This window comes from Mus musculus, chromosome 8 (genome assembly GCF_000001635.26).
Source record: "Mus musculus strain C57BL/6J chromosome 8, GRCm38.p6 C57BL/6J".
NCBI classification, from domain to species: Eukaryota; Metazoa; Chordata; class Mammalia; order Rodentia; family Muridae; genus Mus; species Mus musculus.
In genome coordinates, this window is record NC_000074.6 from 7,529,810 (window position 1) to 7,546,618 (window position 16,809).

General features: G+C 39.2%; 1 long non-coding RNA gene across 11 annotated transcripts in view; it reads right to left on the reverse strand.

The window, feature by feature from the left end:
* Gm30954 overlaps window positions 1-16,809 on the reverse strand; it is a 159,680-nt gene that overhangs the window by 109,258 nt on the left and 33,613 nt on the right. For 4 of the 11 annotated variants that reach the window (XR_001778739.1, XR_001778738.1, XR_001778741.1 and 1 more), the window contains exon 3: window positions 2,410-2,454. The exons of 6 other annotated variants lie outside the window; for them this stretch is intronic. This is a non-coding gene — a long non-coding RNA (predicted gene, 30954). Of the gene's footprint in view, window positions 1-2,409; window positions 2,455-4,051; window positions 4,126-16,809 lie in introns of those variants that run through there. One more of the 11 variants, XR_001778737.1, reaches the window with a different exon arrangement.

Here is a 16,809-nt window from a genome sequence, read left to right on the forward strand (position 1 = left end):
TCAGGTATGCAACTTACATGTATTATCTACACATGAAATACTTTTGTGTATTTTACTTACATGAAAGTAGCTTCATTGTCACATTAGCTAAAGTTCAAAGAGCTTAGGTGTGTCCAAGGTTACATGACCACATGCTTAGTAGTAAGTAGAGCAACCAGAATTCAAATTAGGCAATCTGGTTCTAGATCTTCATCCTTTTGTTTTTTTCAGATATTTTCTTTATTTACATTTCCTATTTTTCTTTTTTATTAGATATTTTCTTCATTTACATTTACAGTGCTATCCCAAAAGTCCCCCATACCCTCCCCACAACTTCCCTACCCACACACTCTCACTTCTTGGCCCTGGTGTTCCCCTGTACTGGGTCATATAAAGTTTACAATACCAAGGGGTCTTTCTTCTCAATGATGGCCGTCTAGGCCATCTCTGCTTCATATGCAGCTAGAGATATGAGCTCTGGGGGTACTGGTTAGTTCATAATGTTGTTCCACCTATAGGGTTGCAGACCCCTTCAGTTCTTTGGGTGCTTTCTCTAGCTTCTCCATTGGGGGCCCTGTGTTCCATCCTATAGATGACTGTGAGCATCCACTTCTGTATTTGCTAGGCACTGGCATAGCCTCATATGAGACAGCTATATCAGGGTCCCTTCAGCAAAATCTTGCTGGCATTTCAAATGTTATTCCCTTTCCTGGTTTCTCCTCCAAAAACTCCCTTCCCACCCACCGCCCTGCTCACCAACCAACCCACTCCCACTATCTGGACCTGGCATTCCCCTACACTGGGGCATAGAGTCTTCACAGGACCAAGGGTCTCTACTCCCACTGATGACCAACTAGACCATCCTCTGCTACATATACAGCTAGAGCCATGAGTCCCACCATGTGTTTTCTTTGGTTGGTGGTTTAGTCCCAGAGAGCTCTGTGGGCTACTGGTTATTTCATATTGTTCTTCCTATGGGGCTGCAAACCCCTTCAGCTCCTTGGATACTTTCTCTAGCTCCTTCATTGGGGACGCTGTGCTTAGACCAATGGATGACTGTGAGCAATCACTTCTGTATCTGTCAGGCACTGGCAGAGCCTCACAGGAGATAGCTATATCAGGCTCCTGTCAGCAAGCTCTTTTTGGCATCCACAATAGGGTCTGGGTTTGGTGGTAGTATATGGGATGGATCTGTTTCTCCAAATTTTCTGGAAAATTTGAGGAAGATGTGTGTGTGTGTGTGTGTGTGTGTGTTGCTACATATGTATATAAAACAGAACAGCTTAGGGGATAAAGTGGTTACACTGGTCCTTTATGTGGTATGACATATGACAAAAAAGACATAAAGTATTTTAGCTTTATTCCCCTTAATGCTGCAATAATATTCCTAAAGCAATTTAGGAAATTCAGTGTGAAAATTTATACTGGTTACTTTTGTTGTTGTTTTGTTTTTTGTTTTTCTTTGTTTTATTTTGTTTTGTTTGGTTGCATTTTGTGTTGTCTCTGCCAACCTGACACAAGATAGTATTATCTGCAAACACGGAAACTCAGTTAAGAAAATGATGAGGAATGGGATAAGGAACTGTGAAAGGGCAAATAGAGAGGGAAGTAAGGACTGGAGTGTAATAAAAAAAAAAAAAGGAAAAGAAAAAAGAAAATGATTTCATCACATCAGCACATAAACAAGTCTATGAGGCATATTCTTAATTAATGATTGTGTGAGACCAGCCAATGCTGGTGGTGCCATCCTTGCTCAAGTAGTCCTAGATGGTATAACAAAGCAGGTTGAGCAAGCCACAGGGAGTAAGCCTACAAGCATCATTTTCCATGTTTCTGATTCAGCATCATTTTCCATGTTTCTGATTCAGTTCCTCCTTCAGCTTGCTGCCCCACCTGAGTATGATAACTCTTGTCAACTCTATTGTAGCGTTTAATCTTTGGCTTGGTTTAAATTCTTCTGAAAAGTCATATTGAATGAGATAAGCTTTCTGTTATATTTTCAAAACTGGAGGAAATTCCATTAATTTAACCCTACAGAAATTCAAATAACATATAGGTAATAACCTCTAGATTGTTAATCATTATTTGCATGCCCAGTCACAAAATGCAAACCTGTAAAGTAGAAATAGGACTTTTCTATCATTGAGAAGGAAATAGATAGCTCTCTGTGGAAGGTCAAAAGAAAAATATCTCATCAAATAAGCATTCATGTACACATATATTATACTGCTCTCATCCTTCATCAGCAAAACATCTCTCTGTGGCGAACAAGGCATGAGGGGTTAACCTTAAAAAATACATTATCTTGTCTTCAAAGGGCTCAGAGGGCACTGCAGAACAGGGGTGGGGTGGAGCAGAATACAAGAGCTAGAAGACAGGAAGAAGGGCTATGAAATGCACATGCTAATTGTGAATTCTAAAGGGCTCTACCTGCTGAGATTGAAACTCCACAAGTTGGTCCTTCTCAACTGTAGCCTGTGGACAGAGAAGAAGTGCATTAAGTTCTATCACTGTGTATTGAACTAATTTTAAACCAACTGATGTTAGGATGACAGAGTGTATAGCATCCAGTTGTGCATCCACTGGAGAATCCATCTGATTTTCATGAATAGTACAAAACAGAAAGACCTAGTTATAAACTATGGAACACAAAACAGAACCAAAGTCATGAGTTTGAAAAAGAGATTTGTGGAGAAGAGGCAGAGATTTAAAGCAGGGATACAAAAGGAGTTGAAAGAGAGTAACTGAAGAAAAGTTTAAAGAATAAAAATTATTAATAAAAATTATTTCTCGGCCAGGCTTGGTGGTGTACACCTTTAATCCTAGCACTTGGGAGGCAGAGGCAGGCTGATTTCTGAATTCGAGGCCAGCCTGGTCAACAAAGTGAGTTCCAGGACAGCCAGGGCTACACAGAGAAACCCTGTCTCGAAAAACCAATATATATATATATATATATATATATATATATCGCTGTACCTAACAATACATATGTATATACATAGTATAGCATATATGTAGTACATATACTATATGTATACATAAAATATACATACATGCATGTATGTATATATGTATATATATGCATATATATGGAACATTTATATATGTGATATTTCCTTTGTAATAAATGTAAAACTAAGTGTTGCAATGCAAATAGGTTTATTGTCTTCTAACGATGACCATTCCTTGGAACAGTGTTCCCTTCAGACATTTGTCTCTACTTTGTGGCATTACAATAAATAGTATTAATATAATTGTGAATAAATGAAAAGAAACCAGACATCCAAAGGGAAGAGAGAGAGAGATCTCATACAGATTTATTTCTTGTGTTCATCTTGATAGCTGTGCAGATGCCTGAATAATAAAAAGGATAAAGAACAGAACTGTTTCCAACACATATTTTCATCAGACAAAGCCTGACATTAAAAACATCTGTACAAGTAGGGAAACAACAAATGCCAATGTGATTCAGCACACATACAAGCATGCATGAAGAAATAGGTAAAGTGCTTACATCTTCGATACATAGAAGAGATTTATCATCCCATTTCTCTATCTGAGCACTTGATATGTCCAATAAGAATGCTGCTGTAAGAAGAAATATGTGCATGATAGTTCAAGGGCAGTGATATCCATTCCCATACCACTATTTACTTAACCTTAAAATCTATGATACATCTTGTTGTTCATATCTGCATTCTTTCCCCTTCAGTGATGTGTTTTTCCTGCTTTGCTTCTGTGCTGTCATGTTTTATTAAGGCATCATTGAATAATATGGATGATATGGAAAATTATGGAAAATGCATAGAAAAATTTACATTACCTAGTCCTTTGTAGCTTATAATTTCCTACAGTCATCCACTCACCAAACTCACAGCAATAAATGAATAAGTATAAATGCCATGGTATTCCTTTGGTGAAATATTTATAAATTCCTAATAGATAGATTAAGGGATAGATATTTTCTGTAGTAAAGAGTTTTGAAGTGGCAACAAACTAATGTTTTTGATTTCTCCACCATCCTTATTAGTGTAAAAACTCTAGGTTGATATTATGCTTTACTTACTCAAAAGTAATCCCATAGAAGACTTGGACCTGTTTGGTAGCCCACACTCTTCCCTTGCCCCAGCTCCTTAGACGAGAGCTCTGAGTATGAAAAGAAAACAAGCAGTGCCAAATGGAATTCTGAGCTATAAGGAAAATCAATGACTTTATTTTTTTAGAATTAACTGATTTTCATCTTACCTCTAAATATATTTAATCTTGTGATTAATAGATATCATCAATCTCTACTAAAGAAAAACAGAATTCCTCTCCCTCTCCTCTTTCCCATGTTGAGGTCTATTTTTATTTTTCTCTTACTTGAATAATTTCTTCCAACTTCATTGCTCTGTCAATAAATTTAAAGAGCTATATTTTTTTAACTTGGTAATTCTGCCTAAGCACAACATAATTTTCTTCCTGTACTCAGGCTCAAAATTTTTCTTTACGAAATTATTTTCATCCTTGTTATTATTATTATTATTATTATTGTTGTTGTTGTTGTTGTTGTTGTTGTTGTTCTAGTTGTTATTTTGGTAGAGCAATGGTGAAGTTATATTCTCATATCAAACCAGAATAGTCATCAAAGTGAAAGGTAATCCCTTAGGAATTACCAAACAACACTTATCAAACATCTTAGGTTCCTATGTTCTGTATCACCCACCCCCTTTCTATAAAATTCTCTGGTATTGAAGTGGAAAGGTTCTGACAACCATGGGGGTCATTTTTTTTGCTTTATCTTTCCCCCCCACAGTGGTTTTAGTTTAGAAAGCTTTGATGCCATGTCTCTTCATTTATCTAATTTATAAAATTCAGTGAACAAAATATTCAATGAAACATTCTCCAATATATTCTAATACTTATGAGATACTCTTAAGTGATAACAACTGTGCTAGTAAAAGTAAAAACTGTGAGAGAAAACTATCACTATGTCCATGATAAACTATAGGTAAGCCCGGCCAACTTGTTTCTACTATCAAATATCATTTGATAGTACAGCTGCACAGATCATACTGGTCAAGGCAAAGGTCTGTCATCTGAAGTCCCCGCTTACCCAGAAGGGTGAAAGTAATGGAAGAAATGATACAGTCTTTGTATGAAACAACCGGCAACCCTAGGGCAACTGAAATATCCGAAGAAGCTGAATGTAATGAAACATAAGGAGGATGAAATACTCAAGAGGAATATGATAGAATGTTTATGTTTTAATAAAATAAAGCTTCTGCATTTTAAAGAGTACACATGGAGAAACCCATGGCTCCAGATGCATGTATAGCAGAGAACGGCCTTATCTGGCATCAATGGGAGTATGGTCCTTGGTCCTGTGGAGGATCAGTAACCCGATGTAGGAGAATGCTATGGCACTGAAGCATTAGTTGGAAAAGCACCCTCATAGAAGCAGGGAGAGGGCAAGTGGATGGGGCTTTGCGGAGAAGATGGGTGGAGGGATAATATTTGAAATGTGAATAAATAAAATAACCAATAAAAAAATAAAGAATTTTTTTGTTAGTTGGATGTAGAATTACTAACTGACTAGACATAAGGTTATACTCAATGGTCTTTTATTAACAACATTTAATTAAAACTCATGCACATATGGAATGCACTTATATCAAGCATTACCCTGGATTAATTAGTCAGAGAAATAAGATGTTATAACTATGTAAGAAGATCATTTAAATCATAAGGAGGACTATTCAGAAAGGGATACAGCCACATTGTATTTTGGTGGAAGACAACATGATAACATCGTGTAGTGACAATTTACAAAGGTGTAAAATAATCCATAGATGGACCATAAAGAACTATTGTCAGATTGTATATGAAGAAGGCTCTGATGTCTTCAGAATCCATGTGAAAGCCTTTTATACATTACCCTACATTTGAAGCCAGACTCAAGTTCTTTTTCAAATCAGAACTAAAAAAACGTTTTTACCTAAACTAAGTTCTCTAAGGTTCATGGAGTCCCTGTACTCATGAGTGTACTTGAGGGTTACAGTCACAAGGTGCTACACTTTATAAAGCTCTATGTCTCAATACAAGAATGAAGGACCAAACTTATTTTTGATTCTTGGGATCTTGAGATATGTGCTCTATGGTAAATAAGTAACTCAACTCAAACTGTGATACAGAGGAGCCATTCGTCCTCATAAATTCATTGTAAAGCTCTGTTGTGTATATTTCAAGGAACAAACTATGGTGAACTTACAGAGTTTATTTGAATTATTTAATTTAATCTTTTTAAAAAATTTTTTTCATTAGGTATTTTCCTCATTTACATTTTCAATGCTATCCCAAAAGTCCGCCATACCCACCCCCCAATCCCCTACCCACCCACTCCCCCTTTTTGGCCCTGGGGTTCCCCTGTACTGGGGCATATAAAGTTTGCAAGTCCAATGGGCCTCTCTTTGCAGTGATGGCCGAATAGGCTATCTTTTGATACATATGCAGCTAGAGTCAAGAGCTCCGGGGTACTGGTTAGTTCATATTGTTGTTCCACCTACAGGGTTGCAGGTCCGTTTAGCTCCTTGGGTAATTTCTCTAGCTCCTCCATTGGGGGCCGTGTGACCCATCTAATAGCTGACTGTGATCATCCACTTCTGTGTTTGCTAGGCCCCGGCATAGTCGCACAAGAGACAGCTATATCTGGGTCCTTTCAGCAAAATCTTGCTAGTGCATGCAATGGTGTCAGCGTTTGGAAGTTGATTATGGGATGGATCCCTGCATATGGCAATCACTAGATAGTCCATCCTTTTGTCACAGCTCCAAATTTTGTCTCTGTAACTACTTCCATGGGTGTTTTGTTCCCATTTCTAAGAAGGGGCAAAGTGTCCACACTTTGGTCTTCGTTCTTCTTGAATTTCATGAGTTTAGCAAATTGTATCTTATATCTTGTGTATCCTAAGTTTCTGGGCTAATATCCACTTATCAGTGAGTACATATTGTGCGAGTTCCTTTGTGATTGGGTTACCTCACTTAGGATGATGCCCTCCAGGTCCATCCATTTGCATAGGAATTACATAAATTTATTTTTTTAAATAGCTGAGTAGTATTCCATTGTGTAAATGTACCACATTTTCTGTATCCATTCCTCTGTTGAGGGGCATCTGGGTTCTTTCCAGCTTCTGGCTATTATAAATAAGGCTGCTATGAACATAGTGGAACATGTGTCCTTCTTACCAGTTGGGACATCTTCTGGATATATGCCCAGGAGAGGTATTGCGGGATCCTCCGGTAGTACTATGTCCAATTTTCTGAAAAACTGCCAGACTGATTTCCAGAGTGGTTGTGCAAGCTTGCAATCCCACCAACAATGGAGGAGTGTTCCTCTTTCTCCACATCCTCTCCAGTATCTGCTGTCACCTGAATTTTTGATCTTAGCCATTCTGACTGGAGTGAAGTGGTATCTCAGAGTTGTTTTGATTTGCGTTTCCCTGATGATTAAGGATGTTAAACATTTTTTCAGGTGCTTCTCAGCCATTCGGTATTCCTCAGGTGAGAATTCTTTGTTCAGCTCTGAGCCCCATTTTTAATGGGGTTATTTGATTTTCTGGAGTCCATCTTCTTGAGTTCTTTATATATATTGGATATTAGTCCCCTATCCGATTTGGGATAGGTAAATATCCTTTCCCAATCTGTTGGTGGCCTTTTTGTCTTATTGACAGTGTCTTTTGCATTGCAGAAGCTTTGCAATTTTATGAGGTCCCATTTATAGATTCTCGATCTTACAGCACAAGCCATTGCTGTTCTATTCAAAAATTTTTCCCCTGTACCCATATCTTCGAGGCTTTTCCCTACTTTCTCCTCTATAAGTTTCAGTGTCTCTGGTTTTATGTGGAGTTCCTTAATCCACTTAGATTTGACCTTAGTACAAGGAGATAGGAATGGATCAATTCGCATTCTTCTACATGATAACCGCCAGTTGTGCCAGCACCATTTGTTGAAAATGCTGTCTTTTTTCCACTGGATGGTTTTAGCTCCCTTGTCAAAGATCAAGTGACCATAGGTGTGTGGGTTCATCTCTGGGTTTTCAATTCTGTTCCATTGGTCTACTTGTCTGTCACTATACCAATGCCATGCAGTTTTTATCACAATTGCTCTGTAGTACAGCTTTAGGTCCGGCATGGTGATTCCACCAGAGGTTCTTTTATGCTTGAGAAGAGTTTTTGCTATCCTAGGTTTTTTGTTCTTCCAGATGAATCTGCCAATTGCCCTTTCTAATTCGTTGAAGAATTGAGTTGGAATTTTGATGGGGATTGCATTGAATCTGTAGATTGCTTTTGGCAAGATAGCCATTTTTACAATGTTGATCCTGCCAATCCATGAGCATGGGAGATCTTTTCATTTTCTGAGATCTTCTTTAATTTCTTTCTTCAGAGACTTGAAGTTCTTATCATACAGATCTTTCACTTCCTTAGTTAGAGTCACGCCAAGGTATTTTATATTATTTGTGACTATTGAGAAGGGTGTTGTTTCCCTAATTTCTTTCTCAGCCTGTTTGTCCTTTGTGTACAGAAAGGCCATTGACTTGTTTGAGTTAATTTTATATCCAGCTACTTCATTGAAGCTGTTTATCAGGTTTAAGAGTTCTCTGGTGGAATTTTTAGGGTCCCATATATATACAATCATATCATCTGCAAAAAGTAATATTTTGACATCTTCCTTTCAAATTTGTATCCCCTTGATCTCCTTTTGTTGTCTAATTGCTCTGGCTAGGACTTCAAGTACAATATAGAATAGGGAGGGCGAGAATGGACAGCCTTGTCTAGTCCCCGATTTTAGTGGGATTGCTTCGAACTTCTCACCATTTACTTTGATGTTGGCTACTGGTTTGCTGTAGATTGCTTTTATCATGTTTAGGTATGGGCCTTGAATTCCTGATCTTTCCAAGACTTTTATCATGAATGGGTGTTGGATTTTGTCAAATGCTTTCTCAGCATCTAATGAGATGATCATGTGGTTTTTGTCTTTGAGTTTGTTTATATACTGGATTATGTTGATGGATTTCTGTATATTGAACCATCCCTGCATCTCTGGGATGAAACCTACTTGGTCAGGATGGATGATTGTTTTGATGTGTTCTTGGATTCGGTTAGCAAGAACTTTATTGAGAATATTTGCATCGATATTCATAAGGGAAATTGGCCTGAAGTTCTCTAACTTTGTTGGGTCTTTTTGTGGTTTAGGTATCAGAGTAATTGTGGCTTTATAGAATGAGTTGGGTAGAGTACCTTCCATTTCTATTTTGTGGAATAGTTTGTGAAGAACTGGAATTAGGTCTTCTTTGAAGGTCTGATAGAACTCTGCACTAAACCCATCTGGTCCTGGGCTTTTTTTTTGGTTGGGAGACTATTAATGACTGCTTCTATTTCTTTAGGGGATATAGGACTGTTTAGGTCATTAACCTGACCTTGATTTAGCTTTGGGACCTGGTATCTGTCTAGAAACTTCTCCATTTCATCCAGGTTTTCCAGTTTTGTTGAGTATAACCTTTTGTAGAAGGATCTGATGGTGTTTTGGATTTCTTCAGGATCTGTTGTTATGTTTCCCTTTTCATTTCTGATTTTGTTAATTAGGAAGCTTTCCCTGTGCCCTCTAGTGAGTCTGGCTAAGGGTTTATCTATCTTGTTGATTTTCTCAAAGAACCTACTCCTCCTTTGGTTAATTCTTTGAATAGTTCTTCTTGTTTCCACTTGGTTGATTTCACCCCTGAGTTTGATTATTTCCTTCCTTCTACTCCTCTTGGGTGAATTTGCTTCCTTTTGTTCTAGAGCTTTTAGGTGTGTTGCCAAGCTGCTAATGTGTGCTCTCTCTAGTTTCTTTTTGGAGGCACTCAGAGCTATGAGTTTTCCTCTTAGGAATGCTTTCATTGTGTCCCATAAGTTTGAGTATGTTGTGGCTTCATTTTCATTAAACTCCAAAAAATCCTTAATTTCTTTCTTTATTCCTTACTTAACCAAGTTATCATTGAGAAGAGTGTTGTTCAGTTTCCACGTGAATGTTGGCTTTCTATTAGTTAATTTGTTATTGAAGATCAGCCTTAGTCCATGGTGATCTGATAGGATGCATGGGACAATTTCAATATTTTTGTATATGTTGAGGCTTGTTTTTTGACCAATTATGTGGTCGATTTTGGAGAAGGTACCATGGGGTGCTGAGAAGAAGGTATATCCTTTTGTTTTAGGATAAAATGTTCTGTAGATATCTGTTAAGTCCATTTTTTTCATCACTTCTGTTAGTTTCACTGTGTCCCTGTTTAGTTTCTGTTTCCATGATCTGTCCATTGGTGAAAGTGGTGTATTGAAATCTCCCACTATTATTGTGTGAGGTGCAATGTGTGCTTTGAGCTTTACTAAAGTTTCTTTAATGAATGTGGCTGCCCGTGTATTTGGAGCATAGATATTCAGAATTGAGAGTTCCTCTTCGAGGATTTTACCTTTGATGAGTATGAAGTGCCCCTCCTTGTCTTTTTTGATTATTTTGGGTTGGAAGTAGATTTTGTTAGATATTAGAATGGCTACTCAGCTTGTTTTTTCATACCATTTGCTTGGAAAAAATTTTTGAGCCTTTCATTCTGAGGTAGTATCTCTCTTTTTCTCTGAGATGAGTTTCCTGTAAGCAGCAAAATGTTGGGTCTTGTTTGTATAGCCAGTTTGTTAGTCTATGTCTTTTTATTGGGGAGTTGAGTCCATTGATATTAAGAGATATTAAGGAAAATAATTGCTTCCTTTTATTTTTGTTGTTAGAGTTGGCATTCTGTTCTTGTGGCTGTCTTCTTTTTGGTTTGTTGAGGGATTACCTTCTTGTTTTTTCTAGGGCATGGTTCCTGTCCTTTTATTGGTTTTTTTTTTCTGTTATTATCCTTTGAAGGGCTGGATTCGTGGAGAGATAATGGGTGAATTTGGTTTTGTCGTGGAATACTTTGGTTTCTCCATCTATGGTAATTGAGAGTTTGGCTGGGTATAGTATCCTGGGCTGGAATTTGTGTTCTCTTAGTGTCTGTATAACATCTGTCCAGGCTCTTCTGGCTTTCATAGTCTCTGGTGAAAAATCTGGTGTAATTCTGATAGGCTTGCCTTTGTATGTTACTTGACCTTTTTCCCTTACTGCTTTTAGTATTCTATCTTTATTTAGTGCATTTGTTGTTCTGATTATTATGTGTCAGGAGGAATTTCTTTTCTGGTCCAGTCTATTTGGAGTTCTGTAGGCTTCTTGTATGTTCATGGGCATCTCTTTCTTTAGATTTGGGAAGTTTTCTTCAATAATTTTGTTGAAGATGTTTGCTGGTCCTTTGAGTTGAAAATCTTCATTCTCATCCACTCCTATTATCCGTAGGTTTGGTCTTCTCATTGTGTCCTGGATTTCCTGGATATTTTGAGTTAGGATCTTTTTGCATTTTCCATTTTCTTTGATTGTTGTGCCAATGTTCTCTATGGAATCTTCTGCACCTGAGATTCTCTCTTCCATTTCTTGTATTCTGTTGCTGATGCTTGCATCTATGGTTCCAGATTTCTTTCCTAGGGTTTTATCTCCAGCATTACCTCACTTTGGGTTTTCTTTATTGTGCCCACTTCCCTTTTTAGGTCTTGGATGGTTTCATTCAATTCCATCACCTGTTTGGTTGTGTTTTCCTGCAATTCTTTAAGGGATTTTTGTGTTTTCTCTTTAATGTCTTCTACTTGTTTAGCAGTGTTCTCCTGTATTTCTTTAAGTGAGTTATTTAAGTCCTTCTTGATGTCCTCTACCATCATCATGAGATATGCTTTTAAATCCAGGTCTAGCTTTTCAGGTGTGTTGGGGTGTCCTGGACTGGGCGAAGTGGGAGTGCTGTGTTCTGTTGATGGTGAGTGGTCCTGGTTTCTGTTAGTAAGATTCTTACGTTTACCTTTCGCCATCTGGTAATCTCTGGAGTTAGTTGTTATAGTTGTCTCTGTTTAGAGATTGTTCTTCTGGTGATTTTGTTACCCTCTATCAGCAGACCTGGGAGACTAGCTCTCTCCCCTGAGTTTCAGTGGTCAGAGCAGTCTCTGCAGGCAAGGTCTCCTCTTTCAGGGAGGTGCACAGTTATCTGGACCTCCTCCTGGCCGAAGATGAAGGCCCAAAACAGGATCTTTCCCGGAAGCTGTGTTGCTTTGGCCTGTCACAGAAGCCTTTGTTTCAGTAGTCCACACTCTCACCTGTGTAGACTACTTTCCGGGGAGTCCCAGAACCAAGGTGGCTGCTGCGGAACCTGAGGCAGAAGCCTACCGGGCCGGGTGGACACCTGTGCTCTGACCAGGAAGGTGGCCGGTTGTCTGAAGCTGAAAATGGCGCAGCCTCAGAGGCTCTGTGGCTCTCGCCTGTCCCAGAACCTGCTGGCCTCTTTTAATTTAATCTTAATCAAAGAACCTCGAGAGGACAGGTGCCCGCCCGGCTGGGGAGGCGACCTAAGCCACAGCAGCAGCGGTCGCCATCTTGGTCCGGGACCCGCCGAACTTAGGAAATTAGTCTGAACAGGTGAGAGGGTGCGCCAGAGAACCTGACAGCTTCTGGAACAGGCGGAAGCACAGAGGCGCTGAGGCAGCACCCTCTGTGGGCCGGGGACAGCCAGCCACCGTCCGGACCGGAGGACAGGTGCCCGCCCGGCTGGGGAGGCGGCCTAAGCCACAGCAGCAGCGGTCGCCATCTTGGTCCGAGACCCGCCGAACTTAGGAAATTAGTCTGAACAGGTGAGAGGGTGCGCCAGAGAACCTGACAGCTTCTGGAACAGGCGGAAGCACAGAGGCGCTGAGGCAGCACCCTGTGTGGGCCGGGGACAGCCGGCCACCTTCCGGACCGGAGGACAGGTGCCCGCCCGGCTGGGGAGGCGACCTAAGCCACAGCAGCAGCGGTCGCCATCTTGGTCCCGGGACTCCAAGGAACTTAGGAATTTAGTCTGCTTAGGTGAGAGTCTGTACCACCTGGGAACTGCCAAAGCAACACACTGTCTGAGAAAGGTCCTGTTTTGGGCCTTCTTCTTCGGCCAGGAGGAGGTCCAAATACAAGATATCTGCGCACCTTCCCTGTAAGAGAGCTTGCCAGCAGAGAGTGCTCTGAGCACTGAAACTCAGAGGAGAGAATCTGTCTCCCAGGTCTGCTGATAGACGGTAACAGAATCACCAGAAGAACAATCTCTAAACAGAGTCAACTATAACTACTAACTCCAGAGATTACCAGATGGCGAAAGGTAAACGGAGGAATCTTACTAACAGGAACCAAGACCACTCACCATCACCAGAACCCAGCACACCCACTTCGCCCAGTCCAGGGAACCCCAACACACCTGAGAACCTAGACCTAGATTTAAAAGCATATCTCATGATGATGGTAGAGGACATCAAGAAGGACTTTAATAAATCACTTAAAGAAATACAGGAGAACACTGCTAAAGAGTTACAAGTCCTTAAAGAAAAACAGGAAAACACAATCAAACAGGTAGAAGTCCTTACAGAAAAAGAGGAAAAAACATACAAACAGGTGATGGAAATGAACAAAACCATACTAGACCTAAAAAGGGAAGTAGACACAATAAAGAAAACTCAAAGCGAGGCAACACTAGAGATAGAAACCCTAGGAAAGAAATCTGGAACCATAGATTTGAGCATCAGCAACAGAATACAAGAGATGGAAGAGAGAATCTCAGGTGCAGAAGATTCCATAGAGAACATCGGCACAACAATCAAAGAAAATGGAAAATGCAAAAAGATCCTAACTCAAAATATCCAGGAAATCCAGGACACAATAAGAAGACCAAACGTACGGATAATAGGAGTGGATGAGAATGAAGATTTTCAACTCAAAGGTCCAGCAAACATCTTCAACAAAATTATTGAAGAAAACTTCCCAAATCTAAAGAATGAGATGCATATGAACATACAAGAAGCCTACAGAACTCCAAATAGACTGGACCAGAAAAGAAATTCCTCCCGACACATAATAATCAGAACATCAAATGCACTAAATAAAGATAGAATACTAAAAGCAGTAAGGGAAAAAGGTCAAGTAACATATAAAGGCAAGCCTATCAGAATTACACCAGATTTTTCACCAGAGACTATGAAAGCCAGAAGAGCCTGGACAGATGTTATACAGACACTAAGAGAACACAAACTGCAGCCCAGGCTACTATACCCAGCCAAACTCTCAATTATCATAGAGGGAGAAACCAAAGTATTCCACGACAAAACCAAATTCACGCATTATCTCTCCACGAATCCAGCCCTTCAAAGGATAATAACAGAAAAAAACCAATACAAGAACGGGAACAACGCCCTAGAAAAAACAAGAAGGTAATCCCTCAACAAACCTAAAAGAAGACAGCCACAAGAACAGAATGCCACCTTTAACAACTAAAATAACAGGAAGCAACAATTACTTTTCCTTAATATCTCTTAACATCAATGGTCTCAACTCGCCAATAAAAAGACATAGACTAACAAACTGGCTACACAAACAAGACCCAACATTTTGCTGCTTACAGGAAACTCATCTCAGAGAAAAAGATAGACACTACCTCAGAATGAAAGGCTGGAAAACAATTTTCCAAGCAAATGGTATGAAGAAACAAGCAGGAGTAGCCATCCTAATATCTGATAAGATTGACTTCCAACCCAAAGTCATCAAAAAAGACAAGGAGGGACACTTCATTCTCATCAAAGGTAAAATCCTCCAAGAGGAACTCTCAATTCTGAATATCTATGCTCCAAATACAAGAGCAGCCACATTCACTAAAGAAACTTTAGTAAAGCTCAAAGCACACATTGCGCCTCACACAATAATAGTGGGAGACTTCAACACACCACTTTCACCAATGGACAGATCATGGAAACAGAAACTAAACAGGGACACACTGAAACTAACAGAAGTGATGAAACAAATGGATCTGACAGATATCTACAGAACATTTTACCCTAAAACAAAAGGATATACCTTCTTCTCAGCACCTCATGGTACCTTCTCCAAAATTGACCACATAATAGGTCACAAATCAGGCCTCAACAGATTCAAAAATATTGAAATTGTCCCATGTATCCTATCAGATCACCATGCACTAAGGCTGATCTTCAATAACAAAATAAATAACAGAAAGCCAACATTCACATGGAAACTGAACAACACTCTTCTCAATGATACCTTGGTCAAGGAAGGAATAAAGAAAGAAATTAAAGACTTTTTAGAGTTTAATGAAAATGAAGCCACAACGTACCCAAACCTTTGGGACACAATGAAAGCATTTCTAAGAGGGAAACTCATAGCTATGAGTGCCTTCAAGAAAAAACGGGAGAGAGCACATACTAGCAGCTTGACAACACATCTAAAAGCTCTAGAAAAAAAGGAAGCAAATTCACCCAAGAGGAGTAGACGGCAGGAAATAATCAAACTCAGGGGTGAAATCAACCAAGTGGAAACAAGAAGAACTATTCAAAGAATTAACCAAACGAGGAGTTGGTTCTTTGAGAAAATCAACAAGATAGATAAACCCTTAGCTAGACTCACTAAAGGGCACAGGGACAAAATCCTAATTAACAAAATCAGAAATGAAAAGGGAGACATAACAACAGATCCTGAAGAAATCCAAAACACCATCAGATCCTTCTACAAAAGGCTATACTCAACAAAACTGGAAAACCTGGACGAAATGGACAAATTTCTGGACAGATACCAGGTACCAAAGTTGAATCAGGATCAAGTTGACCTTCTAAACAGTCCCATATCCCCTAAAGAAATAGAAGCAGTTATTAATAGTCTCCCAGCCAAAAAAAGCCCAGGACCAGACGGGTTTAGTGCAGAGTTCTATCAGACCTTCAAAGAAGATCTAACTCCAGTTCTGCACAAACTTTTTCACAAGATAGAAGTAGAAGGTATTCTACCCAACTCATTTTATGAAGCCACTATTACTCTGATACCTAAACCACAGAAAGATCCAACAAAGATAGAGAACTTCAGACCAATTTCTCTTATGAACATCGATGCAAAAATCCTTAATAAAATTCTCGCTAACCGAATCCAAGAACACATTAAAGCAATCATCCATCCTGACCAAGTAGGTTTTATTCCAGGGATGCAGGGATGGTTTAATATACGAAAATCCATCAATGTAATCCATTATATAAACAAACTCAAAGACAAAAACCACATGATCATCTCGTTAGATGCAGAAAAAGCATTTGACAAGATCCAACACCCATTCATGATAAAAGTTCTGGAAAGATCAGGAATTCAAGGCCAATACCTAAACATGATAAAAGCAATCTACAGCAAACCAGTAGCCAACATCAAAGTAAATGGAGAGAAGCTGGAAGCAATCCCACTAAAATCAGGGACTAGACAAGGCTGCCCACTTTCTCCCTACCTTTTCAACATAGTACTTGAAGTATTAGCCAGAGCAATTCGACAACAAAAGGAGATCAAGGGGATACAAATTGGAAAAGAGGAAGTCAAAATATCACTTTTTGCAGATGATATGATAGTATATATAAGTGACCCTAAAAATTCCAACAGAGAACTCCTAAACCTGATAAACAGCTTCGGTGAAGTAGCTGGATATAAAATTAACTCAAACAAGTCAATGGCCTTTCTCTACACAAAGAATAAACAGGCTGAGAAAGAAATTAGGGAAACAACACCCTTCTCAATAGCCACAAATAATATAAAATATCTCGGCGTGACTCTAACGAAGGATGTGAAAGATCTTTATGATAAAAACTTCAAGTCCCTGAAGAAAGAAATTAAAGAAGATCTCAGAAGATGGAAAGATCTCCCATGCTCATG